This window comes from Chiloscyllium plagiosum, unplaced genomic scaffold (assembly GCF_037043375.1).
Source record: "Chiloscyllium plagiosum isolate Xiang-an unplaced genomic scaffold, Cpla_swu_hap1 HiC_scaffold_33, whole genome shotgun sequence".
Taxonomy (NCBI): domain Eukaryota; kingdom Metazoa; phylum Chordata; class Chondrichthyes; order Orectolobiformes; family Hemiscylliidae; genus Chiloscyllium; species Chiloscyllium plagiosum.
The window spans coordinates 4,549,996-4,563,870 of record NW_028270171.1 but is presented as its reverse complement, the minus strand read 5'-3'; the positions used below and the strand labels follow the sequence as shown (position 1 = coordinate 4,563,870).

The window sequence follows — 13,875 nt, the reverse complement described above, 5'->3', positions numbered from 1 at the left end:
TACCCGAAACATTGACTCTCCTGCTCCTCAGATGCTGCCTGACCTACTGTGTTTTTCCAGCACCATGCTCTGGACAGGCAATACGTCATGTGGCAGAATGCCAGCAGCATGAGTTCGATTCCCTCTAACTACGAAAGATTCCCATTCTCAACCTCTACCCTTCACCTGAGGTACAGCAATCCTCAGGTTAGACTGTCCCCCAGTCATCTCCCTCGAGTGGGAGAACAACTCTGTGGTCTGGTAACGCAATGGCAACTCAACCTTTGTCTGGACATGCAAGCTAACAGGAGATCAGGTTCATGTGGTGCAGTCAGAGTGTCCATACCTCTGGGTCACGAGGCCCATGTTCAAGTCCCACCTGCTCCAGAGGTGTGTAATACCATCCCTGAACAGAGTGTGAAATCAACTCATATTTTATTGTCACTTACATTTGTACAAAAACAATGCTGTGAAAAGTGTTTAAGTCCCCGTACTCCGGTGCCGATATTAATAACAGAAATCATATCGATAAAAAAGACCAAATCCATTGATTCATGGTTTATGGGTTCCCGAGATCGAGGGAAACACAGGAACCACTGTCTCTGTCGTGACAGAAAGCTGACACAGAAACCACCAAATCCTGGGCCAGAAGATGATGTAGAAACCAGTTCAAGGAATTCTGGGCAATCGAAATCCTGGGCTATAACCACCTCAGCAGCAGCTGTGACACGGGGTGTGGGCTGTGGATGGCAAGGATGAACAGGTCAATAAACTGTAGGAGAAAGCGAGGACTGAAGACACTGCAGATCAGAGTTGAAAAGTGTGGTGCTGGAAAAGCACAGCAGATCAGGCAGCGTTCGAGGAGCAGGAGAGTCGACGTTTCGGGCATAAGCCCTTCATCAGGAATGGATGTTGAAGGGCCTTTACCCAAAACATCGACTATCCTGCTCCTTAGGACAATAAACTCTTCCTACGAAAGAAAAGATACACATATCCTGGTTATAACCTCACCAACCAGCTTCGATTCTATTAACAAACAGACTACTGAATTCACGGAACACATCCCCTATACAAGAGAATCAAAAATAATTTATATTTCGATGACACCTTTCACAAATTCAGATTATCTCAAAGAACCATTGAGATGGGGCGGCACGGTGGCTCAGTGGTTAGCACTGCTGCCTCCCTGCGCCAGGGTCCCAGGTTTGATTCCAGCCTCGGGCGACTGTCTGTGTGGGTTTCCTCCCACAATCCCAAAGATGTGCAGGTTAGGGTGAATTGGCCATGCTAAATTGTCCATAGTGTTAAGTGCATTAGACAGAGGGAAATGTGTCTGGGTGGGTTACTCTTCAGAGGGTTGGTATGGACTGGTTGGGCTGAATGGCCTGTTTCCACATTGTAGACAATCTAAGCTAATCAAACCTTGCATCTAATTAATTATTCCTGACCGGTTGTCACCACTGGGAAGTAGGAAATGCAGCAAATAAACTGTATGGATCAAGATTCCACAAATAGGAATGACAAGATAATTTGCTTTTGGATGATTGATCAGCCTCATGATCTTCTGCTCTTCTGCAAGGTGCTGTCTCAGAATGCTAGGCAGAGGTCAATGCTTCACTTTAATTTTTCAATCCAATGATTGCTGTGAGAATTTGAACCTCCGATAATGCAGCACTCCCTTCGAAATGTATTGCAATATCCGTTGCCTGGTGACATCAAGCCCAGGGTCAGTGGAACCCAGAAATAGAGGCCATAGGTTTAAGGTGAGAGGGGAAAGACTTAAGAAGGTGGTGCGTGTATGGAACGAGCTGCCAGAGGAAGTGGTGGAGGCTGGTACAATTGCAACATTTAAAAGGCATCTGGATTAGTATGTGAATAGGAAGAGTTTAGAGGGATATGGGTCAAAATTATTTTTGGATATCTGTTCGGCATGGACAAGTTGGACCAAAGGGTCTGTTTCCGTGCTGTACATCTCTATGACTCAATAACTCTCTGTTGATTCAGGAGCAACATTAATTCCCCATGAGCCATCTCCCCAAATTCCTGGTGAAGGATTGATAGTGGAGAGATAGCTAGGGACGATGGAGAGCAATGGACTCATTGACATATTTATGAAAGGGAGAATGTTCCCATCGAGATTATAAATTAGTTTTATTAAGTCAACCATCCAATCCAGTTGTGGACAAATCACCATGGTGCCACTTACTGTGATTCATGGGCCAGGGGGTAGGAAAATCCAGAGGAGGATGGGAAGAGGACAGAATAGAGAGAAGGGCAAAGAGTAGGGAGGAAGATAGAGAGTGAAATAGACGAGAGTGGGGGAAGGAAGGAGGTGAGGGGAGGGGGAATGGAAGAATAGCAGAGAGAGAAGAGTAGGAGGAGGAGGAGAAAGAGGGGGATGAAGAAGGGGGAGGTTGGGGGGCAAGGGAGGAATGATGTGGAATGAAAGGTCAGAGGAGTGAGGAGTAAGGGGATTGGCGAATGAAGAGAAGGATAGGTCGGGAGGAGGAAGGGGAGGTGAGGATAGATGGAATGGAATAAGAGTGAAGAATGAAGAGTGAGAGGAAGGGGAAGAGAGATTGAGGGAAGAGTAGGAGGGAGCATGGGAGGAGGGGACTCAGGAGGAAGGCTGGGGGAGAGCAGCTGGAAGACCATCACCATATCAGCCATGATCTTATGCAATAGCAGAGCAGTCTTGATGGACTGAATGGCCTCCTCCTGCTCCTTTAATTCTAGTCAAAAATCCTTAAAACAGACTCAATCACATAATCCCTCAGCTGCTTTAAGTCATGTCTCCTCACAAACTCACACCTGGAACTCTGGTGATGTTCCAGTGAAGTGACAATGCAAGACCCTGAAGGATAAACCTGATGTGGAGAACAGCAGCCACTGACCCAGTGCTGCCCATCCTGACCTTCTCTGTAAGAGTTACCATTCCGTCAGCAATGTGGATTAGTTCATTGTGATTGGTCGCTATGTTGACCTGCATGCAGGGATCCTTAAGGCAGTGGGATGCGAGGGGTTAATTCCCAGCCCTGAGTTTAACACACTCCCACCAGCTCCCCTACAATACCCCACATCCGACCGGATTGAAATTGTTATCCCCAGCATTGAGAAAGAGATGGACGATTCCATTGGAATTGAGCTCAGTTGTATCTGGACAATAAATGAGAGCTGTCTCTCTGACAGTCTCCAGTTTTGTAAGTGTGACTTCTTTGGTCGAGATAACAGTTCAATTGTTTTCCTGTCGTGTTCTGTGTCCTCTGGTCTGTGTCTGACATTAGTGTGGCACAGCATGGAGGCTCTATCATTTGCAGCAAGAGACAGGGGTGTATTGCTCTCAGCAGCCCTGACCTCTGCGCTGCTAATTAGCTCGAGGTTAATCAGAGTGGCTTTGGTGATGTCAATAGGCTTTTGCTCTTTTGTTGAGGGATTTAATATCCTTTTTCCAGACGATGTTGATGAGGGTTACGTAAATCATTCCCTTTCCCAGCAAGCATCCCTGCTCACCGTCTTGCTGCCCAGTTTCACAGTGAATGACCCGGCACAGAAAGAGACCACAGTGCCAGGCGTGAAATATCAATCCAGTTCATGCCATGCAACACCCGAACTCCATCCCTTCACACCACACCCCTGCCACCGCTCTTCCCCTCAATGCCATGCTAGATAGCCTCCCCCCCAAGCTCCAGTTTGAGAGAAAAAAGTAATGTCTTGCCAAAGGAGCATTTTTATAGCGCCTTGGGATATCTCAGAGTGCTCCACGGCCAATAGAATTGTTTTTAGAGTATAGCCACCATTGTAATATAACAAAACTGACAGCCAATTTGCTCACAGCAAGCTCTCACAAACAGCAATATCTCATTCAACTGATCTCTTTGATGGTGCTGGCCAAGGGATAAGTATTAGCCAGGCCTTGTTGAGAATTCCCCAGCTCTTCTGCATAATAACAGCCCTGGGATCTTTCACAGCTACCTGGGAAGCGTGCCATGGTCATCCAATTCACATCTCACCTGAGAGGGGAGCAGTTACACCACAAACCCCTGGGGAAGCTGGGTGATTGAAGCAAGGGGCTAGCCTCCACAACGTAGGCCGAAGAGATGGGAGATGCAAACCTCAAGGGATACAGCACCTTGGAGTTGTGAGAGCAGCGTGACATGTTTACATAAGCAGGTCCCATTATAAGTTCCTCTGTCAGTATCTATTATGGAAGACCAGCTGACAGGAAAGTGTGACCAAGGCTGGACCACCAGGAGAACTGAGGCTTTGCAGAGAATCCAGCTGGGCCTGGATTGAGAATGTCCACCTGCCCTATCTCATCTCACCCCATCAGCACACCTTTCTACCATAGACCTTGTGGTTGTCGTGAGAGAGGGCTTTGCACTAAATGAAGACATCAAGCTCATCTGCTAGAAACACACAGAGCCTTCTCCCTGTGGAAGGCTCCTTAACTCAAAGGGGTTGGACTGTAGGGAAATCTAACTGCAAATCTGGAGTATTGTAAGCAGTTTAGCTCCCCTTATTATAAGGAAAGATATCATTTCATTGAGGGAGTCCAGAGAAGGTTAACTAGGGTGGAGGGAGAGATTGTCTTATGACCAAAGGCTAAATAGGTTGGGACTCTACTCACTGGAGATTCGAAGAATGAGAGCTGATCTCATTGAAATGTAGATGGGTTTGACAGGGTCAATGCTGAGAGGGTGTTTCCCCTCATGGGAGAATCGAGGAGCAGAGGGTACAGTCTCAGAATAAAGGGGCATCAATTTAAGGCTGAGATGAGGAGGAATCTCTTCTGTCAGAGGGTTGAGTCTTTGGAACTCCTTGCCACAGAGAGAGCTGTGGGGGGGGCAGAGGCCTCGTGTATATTTAAGGCTGAGATCGATTCTCGATCAGTCGGGGAATCGAGGATTACAGGGAAAGGGCAGGAAGGTGGATCAGCCACAGTCCTATAGAATGATGGAGCAGGATCGAGGGGCCGAACGACCTGCACGTGCTCCTATTTCGAATGGGATTATGGTTTTAAATGTGAATAGTTCCATTTACAATGCACTCCCGTGGGCCATCCTGTGATTCAGGCGATGAAAGAATGGCGCCTCGTGTACCAGAACTGTTCTGATGTCACCCTCTGAAAGCCACCCTCCAACTCTCCCAGTGAGCTATTAGTCAAAGAGGTCTACAGTGTGGAACCAGGCCCTTCAACCCAACTTGCTCAAACCACCCAGCTTTCACAGTTTAATCTAGTCCCATTTGCCTGAGTTTGGTCCATATCCCTCCACACCTATCCCATCCACGTACCTGTCTGAATGTTCCTCAATGACAAAATTGTACTCACCTCCACCACTACATCTGGCAGCCTGTTCCAGACACACACCACCCTCTGTTTGGAAATATTGCCCCTCTGGACCCTTTTGTATCTCTCCCCTCTCACCTTGAACCTCTGCCCTCTAGTTTTAGACTCCCCCTCCCCTGGGGAAAAGCTGTCTGCTATCCACTGATTAATGCCTTTCATGATTTTATAGACCTCTATAAGGCCACCCCCTCAGTCACCTACGCTCCAGGGAAAATAGTCCCAGCCTATCCAGCCTTTCCTTATAATGTAAACCTTCCAGTCCAGGTAGCATCCTAGTAAATCTTTTCTGCACTCTTTCTCATTTAATAATATCCTTTCTATAGTACTTCATATAGTACTCCAAACATCAACATCTCATACAGCTGCAACAAGACACCCCAACTGCTATACTTCGTGCTCTGACTGATGAAAGCAAGCATGCTGAAAGCCTTCTTCACCACCCTGTCTACCTGTGACTCCACTTTCAAGGAACTAATGAACCTGTATCCCTCGATCTCTTTGTTCTATAAGACTCCCCAAGGCCCTACCACAGACTGTGTTACTCTTGCCCCAGTTTGACCCACCAAAATGCGACATCTCGCGTTTTTTTTAGATTAGATTAGATTACCTACAGTGTGAAAACAGGCCATTCGGCCCAACAAGTCCACACCGACCCTCCGAAGAGAAACACACACCCCTATATTTCCCTCTGACTAATCCACCTTTCACTACGGGCAATTTAGCATGGCCAATTCACCTGACCTGCACATCTTTGGACTGTGGGAGGAAACCGGAGCACCCAGAGGAAACCCACGCAGACACGGGGAGAATGTGCAAACTCCACACAGACAGTCGCCTGAGGTGGGAATCGAACCTGGGACCCTGACGCTGTGAGGCAGCAGTGCTAACCACTTGTCAAAATTAACCTCCATCTGCCATTCCTCAGCCCACTGGGTAGATTGAGATCTCACTGCATGACCAGATGTTACCTTCACCTTTTTTTTATTTCAAAAATATACTTTATTCATAAATACTTTGATGGTCTGTACAGTTGGACATGCCATACATATGTAAACATTCCATTTCTTTGCATACCGAAACAGAGTAATCATTCCTATTTACAGGTCGGTACGATTACATTTTTAGCTGAGGCGTCAGCAGAGCCCAAATGACTGCATGGGCCCCCTGTTCTTCGTTAGGCAGGCAGACTTTACACAGTGGTCTTTCCCCACCGCGCCTTGGCGGCAGCTGCCCCAAGCTTCAGCGCGTCCCTCAACACGTAGTCCTGGACCTTGGAATGTGCCAGTCTGCAACACCCAGTCGGGGTCAACTCCTTCAGCTGGAAGATCAGCAGGTTTCGGACCACCCAGAGAGCATCCTTCACCGAGTTGATGATCCTCCAGGCACAGTTGATGTGCGTCTCGGTGTGCGTCCCGGGGAACAGACCGTAGAGCTCGGAGTCCCGCGTCACGGCGCTGCTCGGGACGAACCTCGACAAACACCATTGCATTCCTCTCCAGACTTCCTCTGCATAGGCACATTCCAGAAGGAGGTGTGTGACAGTCCCGTCCCCCTGCAGCCGCTTCGAGGGCAGCGTGCGGTGCGGCTGAGAGTCCGGGCGTGCATAAAGGATCTCACAGGCAGAGCCCTTCTCACCACCAGCCAAGCCATGTCTTGGTGCTTGTTGGAAAGATCTGGCGATGAGGCATTCTGCCAAATGGTTTTGACAGTCTGCTCAGGGAACCGCTCGATAGGATCCGCCCTCTCCTTTTCCCAAAGGGTCTCGAGGACACTACATGCTGACCACTTCCTGATGGACTTGTGGTCAAAGGTGTTTTTCTTCATAAACTTCTCCACGAAGGACAGGTGATACGGAACGGTCCAACTACTCGGAGCGTTCCGCGGCAGCGAGGCCAGGCCCATTCTTCGCAACACCGGGGACAGGCAGAACCTCAGTACGTAGTGACACTTGGTGTTTGCGTACCGGGGATCCACGCACAGCTTGATGCAGCCACAAACAAAGGTGGCCATCAGGGTGAGGGTGGCATTGGGTGTATTTTTTCCCCCATTGCCCAGATCTTTGTACAGCGAGTCCCTTCGGACCCGGTCCATCTTTGACCTCCATATAAACTGGAAGATGGCCCGGGTGACTGCAGCGGCACAGGTTCTGGGAATAGGCCAGACCTGTGCCACGTATAACAGCAATGACAGTGCCTCATACCTGATGACCAGGTTTTTTCCCGTGATGGAGAGCGACCGTAGCTTCCATCTGCCCAGTTTCTCCCTCACTTTGCTGATACGCTCCTCCCAAGACTTGGCGCACGCCCCAGCCCCCCCCGAACCAAATACCCAGCACCTTCAGGTGGTCGGTCCTGACGGTGAAGGGGATCGAGGATTGGTCGGCCCAGTTCCCGAAGAGCATGGCCTCGCTCTTGCCTCGGTTTACCTTGGCCCCCGAGGCCCGTTCGAACTGGTCACAAATGCACATGAGTCTGCGCACAGACAGCGGATCCGAGCAGAAAACGGCGACGTCATCCATGTACAGGGAGGCCTTAACCTGCAGGCCCCCGCTGCCAGGAATAGTCACCCCTCTCAGGCTCGTATCCTTCCTGATGGACTCGGCAAATGGCTCTATGCAGCACACAAACAAGGCAGGAGAGAGAGGGCAGCCCTGCCTGACCCCAGATCTAACTGGGAAGCTATCTGATTCCCACCCATTGATTGAGATTACACTGACAATGTTGGTGTAGAGCAGTCTGATCCAATTGCAGATTCCCTCCCCAAAGCCCATTTTGGAGAGAACATCTCTCATATACGTGTGTGATATCCTGTCAAAGGCTTTCTCCTGGTCCAGGCTGATCAGGCAGGTGTCCAACCCTCTGTCCTGCACGTAGGCGATCGTATCCCTGAGGAGTGCGAGACTCTCAGCGATCTTCCTGCCCGGCACAGCACAGGTTTGGTCAGGGTGAATCACCGACCCCAGAGCAGACCTGACCCGGTTGGCGATTACCTTTGACAGAATTTTGTAATCCGCATTCAACAGTGAGATTGGTCTCCAATTTTTGAGTTCCTCCCTCTCCCCCTTCCGCTTGTAGACGAGGGTGATGATGCCTTTCCTCATGGATTCACTCATGGTACCTGCCCGGAGCATACTGACATACACCTCCAGCAGGTCCTGGCCAATCAAGTCCCACAGAGCGGAATAGAGCTCGACCGGTAAGCCGTCGCTTCCGGGAGTTTTATTCTTTTCGAAGGACTCGAGGGCCTTGGTCAGCTCGTACCTTCGTCTACCCATCAAACACAACCGTGGCTCCAGGTTGTAGAGATGATCAGGGCGTGGTGAGACTCTGACCCCACTTTGAAGACATGCTGAATAGGTAGGTGTGGCTGCAAATGCTTGTTGTGTGTTTCAGGCAGTCAGATTTAGAGGGAACGGGGGTGTCCAATATGAAAGCTCCAAGATCAATAGATCTATTCTTTCTTAAACAGTTATTTATTGAAGCAACTGCCTCAGGCAACTGTCCAAAACAATAATAGGAATTAATCTTGCAGCAGCATCAATGATAAGTCAATACTTAACTTCATGCCAAATGTACACTGGCTGACCAATTAGCATCTTTTACAATAGCCTATTGAATAGATCTTTCTATAACATTCATGAATTATTCATATTGTAAGCAAATTAGCATACTACCCAATGACAGCCCCACTCACTCAACCTTTGACCGAGTCAGGTGGTGTCTTAGGGACACGTTTTGATTCATTAAAAAGAAATCACTTGCATTTATGAAGCACCTTAATGGAGCGGTGAAACGACGCAAGATGTCTTAACCCAGGAGCGTACGTCAGCTAAACATTAACACCAGGTGCACGGATGGAAGTGTTAGGAAGGGCAAAGTTCCTGAAATCCAGGAGGGTCTTGAAGGAACAGAGAGACAGTGATACAATTCCAAGGATAATAATCTGGTTTTTACAAAGGAGATCGTTTGTGTTTGTTCAATGAATCTGATTGGTGTTGGATTAGAGTCGCGAGTGTGGTGGTGGAAAAGCACAGCAGGTCAGGCAGCGTGCTCGATGAAGGGCTTTTGCCCGAAATGTCGACTCTCCTGCTCCTCAGATGCTGCCTGATCTGCTGTGCTTTTCCAGCACCACTCTCTTGACTCTATTCTCCAGCATCTGCAGTCCTCACTTTCGCCTTGGTGTCTGATTAGCCAATCCAGAAAATCATGCACAGCCCACTCTTCTGACGGGCTGGGGAGATACAGGGAACTGGGAGAGTTCAGTTTGATGAATGAGCTAAATCCAACCTGGGAGAACTTGAAACTTCAGTGACCAATGTTGAGAGCCCACCATTAGGCAACAGCCAAGAACAATGTTTTGGGAGCAAAGCCGAAAGGTAGATAATTATCCAAATGGTAATAGGTTGGGGAAGGGGAAGATACAATGAGGTGTGGGTGTCCTTGTACACCAGTCACTGAGAGTCAGCATTGCAGGAGCAGCAGGTGGCGAAGAAAGCAAATGGAATGTTAGCTTCATAGCGAGAGGATCCGAGTACAGGAGCAACTCAAACTGCACTGTGCTGCAACTGTACAGGACATTAGGGAGACCCCTCCTGGAGTATTGTGTGCAGATTTGGTCTCCTTATTTGAGGAAGGATGTTCTGGAGATGGAGGGAATGTGGTGAAGGTTTACCAGACTGTTTCCAGGGATGGCAGGACTGATGTATGAGGAGACACTGGATGAGTTAGAGCTATACTCACTGGCATTTAGAGGAATGAGAGGGATCTCACATACACCTCTAACAGGACTAGACAGGCTAAACACAGGATGGATGTTCCTGATGACTGGGGAGTCCAGAATCAAGGGGTCACAGTCTAAGGATTTGGGTTAGGATTGAGATGGGGAGAAATGTCTTCCCCGGAGAGTGGGGAGCCTGTGGAATTCTCTGCCACGGAAAGCGGTTGAGGCCAAAACATTGAATGTTTTCGCGAAGGAGTTAGATACAGTTCTTAGGGCTAAAGGGATCAGAGGGAGGAAGTGGGACTGAGTTAGATGGTCAGCCGTGATCTGATTGGACAGTGGAATAGGCTCCAAGAGTCTAATGGTCTACTCCTGCTGCTAATTTCTATGTTTCTAACCCTGTGCTGATATTCCTACTCCATTCTCCTCCATGAAGCTGCTGTAAATCAATAAGCACCCCGCCCCCCGCTCCCCCCCCCACCCAGTTGTCCAAATCTCCATGGACCACCTCACCGATTGAGCTGATACATGTTTCTTTATGAAATACCATTTATGTTTGGATCAGTAAAGTGGAAAACATTATCACTGTGACCTTTAAGAATCTGACGGGCTCCCACGAATGTTGAGTCAGTTCAAAATCATGAGGTCCTTTTATTTTCTGCGAATATCCAATTAACTGCCGTGGAGAGACCTGGAGGCAAAGGAATTGGGCCAAATGAATGGGAGCCTTGTTGTCAGCAGATCAGGGAAACTGGATGAAAGCAGAAGAGATATATGAGTTCATTTCTGATTTGATTTAAGTTGCAGCTTGTCTGTGATGTACCATGGGAGAGCTGGTTCTGCCGGGGCTGAGCTGCAGTTCCCTCATGTTCCATTAGTGCCTGTGAGCTCCAAGTTGTCCTTCACCAAAATTAGCTGCAAGATTTATTTCTGACATAAACAGGGGTGCTGCTCCCTCTCAACGTTTGAGGGATGGATGCTGCTGTTATTTACTTGGGGCAAACACAAGCATAGGAGTAGGATGAGACCATTGAGCCCCTTGATCACTTTAATCCTGCCTGATCTGTGTCATTACTGTATCTACTTCATTCCAGAACTCCTTAAAGCCCTTCGCCAAAAAATATCTGAAAATACAATAAAAACAAAAACTGCAGCAGCTGGAAATGAAAAGAGAAAGTGCCGGAGAAACTCAGCAGGTCTGGTAGAGAGAGAGAAACAGAGTTAATATTTCACATTGTTAGGTGGGAAAGTGGAGAGGAGGTCAATGGCCTAGCGGTATTGTCACTAGATTGTTAATTTAGAGACCCACATGATGTTCTGGGGACCCAGGTTCAAATCCTACCACAGCAGAAGGTGGAATTTGAATTCAATAAATATCTAGAATTAAGACTCTAATGATGACCATGAATCTATTGTCGATTGTCAGAAAAGCCCATCTGGGTCACTAATGTCCTTTAGGGAAGGAAACTGCCAGCCTCACCTGGTCTGACTGACATGTAACTCCAGATCCACTGCAATGGGGTTGAACTTAACTGCCCTCTGGGTAACTAGGGATGGGCAATAAATGCTGCCTCACCAGTGATGCCCGCATCCTGTGAATGAATGAATGAAATCCAATATGACTCATCATCTGAACGTCTTCAGTTCTGAAGAAGAGTCATACCAGACTTGAAATGTTAACTGTGTTTCTCTCTCCACAGACCTGCCAAGTTTCTCCAGCACCTTCCATTTTTATTAGACAACCAGCAATCTTAGTTTGGACCTTTAACAGTTTGTTTTGGAGCTACCAGGATTGTACCACACCTTGTGCGAACTGTATTTAAGGGAATTTAACAATTGTCTGTTTGTCTCGGTGCAATGTTCCTGTCATCATCCACATATCTTCACATTTCTCTTTGAAGTTATCAAAAATAACATTGCTACTCAGTAAAGGAGGGAGAGAAAAAACAAGGAACTACCAAACTGACATCAGTCATTAGAAAAATACTGGTATTTATTACTAAGCCAATCTTACAATGCACTTAATCAGTTTAGCTCAGTTGGCTGGATTGTTGGTTTACAGAGCAGTGTGATGCCAACTGTGTGGGTTCAATTCCCATCACCGGTTTGAGGTTACCATGAATGACTTTCCTTCTCAAGCACTTCCCTCACCTGAGGTCTGGTGGCCCTCAGGTTAAATCACCACCAGTCACCCCTTTCTAATGAGAGAGAGCGAGCAGCCCCTCTGGTCTGGTAAGACTATGGCAATACAATAACCAGTGCACTTGGAAAATCATAGTCTATTTGATCAAAATGGTTTATGAAAGCTAAACAGCATTTGACAAGTGTGTTACAAATCTTTGAGGATAAAGTAAGTAGGGTAGATAATGGGAAATCAGTTGATGTAGTGTGCTTGGTATTTCCCAAAGACATTTACTCAGATCCCATGCCTAAAGCTAATACAACAGGATCAAGGCTCAGGATAGCAATCTGTAAATAGTGGTGTGTCACAGCCGTCAGTGCTGGGGTTATAATTATTTACAATATGGATTAATGACTTAGATGAGGAAAATGAATGTGCTGTAGTCAAGCTTTCAAATGACACAAAAATAATAAGGAAGATAAGTGATGAGGATGACACAGACGGGTTGGGTGACTGGGCAAAAACTCAACAGCTGGGCTCTGATGTGGAAGGATGTAGCAGGAAGAATATTGTTTAATGGAGAGGGCCTGTAGAAAGCAATAGCACAGAAGGATTTGAAGGTCCTCATGTATAAATTATAAAATGCTTGCATTCAAGTTTTTTATTTATTCATTTTGTGGGACATGGGCATCACTGGCTGGGCTCAGCATTTATTGCCCATCGCTAGTTGCCCCTTGAGAAGGTGGGGGTGAGCTGCCTTCTTGAACCGCTGCAGTCCATGTGCTGTGGGTAGACCCACAATGCCCTTAGGGAAGGTCTTCCAAGACTTTGACCCAGTGACAGTGAAGGAACAGCGATACATTTCCAAGTCAGGATGGTGAGTGGCTCGGAGGGGAACTTGCAGGGGGTGGTGTTCCCATGGAATTGCTGCCCTTGTCCTTCCAGATGGAAGTGGTCATGGGTTTGGAAGGTGCTGTCTGAGGATCTTTGGTGAGTTTCTGCAGAGCATCTTGTAGATGGTACACACTGCTGCTACTGAGCGTCGGTGGTGGAGGGAGTGGATGTTTGTGGATGTGGTGCCAATCAAGCGAACTGCTTTGTCCTGGATGGTGTTGAGCTTCTTGAGTTCAGTAGGTAGTAAGGAAGGCAAATGGAATATTGGCCTTTATTTCGAAGGGATCAGAGTATAAACACAGGGAAGTTTGCTTAAACTATTCAAAACACATTTGGAATACCATGAAGAGTTTTGGTTACATTATCTCAGGAAATAAAGTCCAGAGATTGTTCACTTGGTTGATCTTGGGTATAGAGGCATTTTCTTATGAGGAGACATAGAGTAGATTGGGCCTGTACTCACTGGAGTATAGAATAATGAAAGGGGACCTCACTGAAATGTGTATGATTCTTACAGGACTTGTCAAGGTGGATGTGTAGAGGGTAGTTACTCTGAGAGGCATAATCATAGAATAAAGGGTCACCTATTTAAGACAGATATAAGGACACATTTGTTCTCTCAAGGCTATTGAAGCTGTAGAATTTTTTTTACCACAAAGAGCTATAGGGGCTGGGAATTAAGTATATTCAAAATTGAGATAAACTGATTTTAATCAGGAAGGAGAATCAAGGATGAAAGAGTGAAAAGGCAGGAAAATGAAGTCAAGGGTTTAGAGAAACCGAACAATCTATAGATGCTGTAAATCAGAAACAA

At 47.2% G+C, this 13,875-nt stretch overlaps 1 long non-coding RNA gene across 1 annotated transcript in view; it reads right to left on the bottom strand.

Moving 5' to 3' along the window:
* Positions 1-397: 397 nt before the first annotated feature.
* LOC122542111 (uncharacterized) overlaps positions 398-13,875 on the bottom strand; it is a 214,454-nt gene continuing 200,976 nt past the window's right edge. The window contains exon 3 of the long non-coding RNA XR_006309748.2: positions 398-719. This is a non-coding gene — a long non-coding RNA (uncharacterized LOC122542111). The remainder of the gene's footprint in view (positions 720-13,875) is intronic.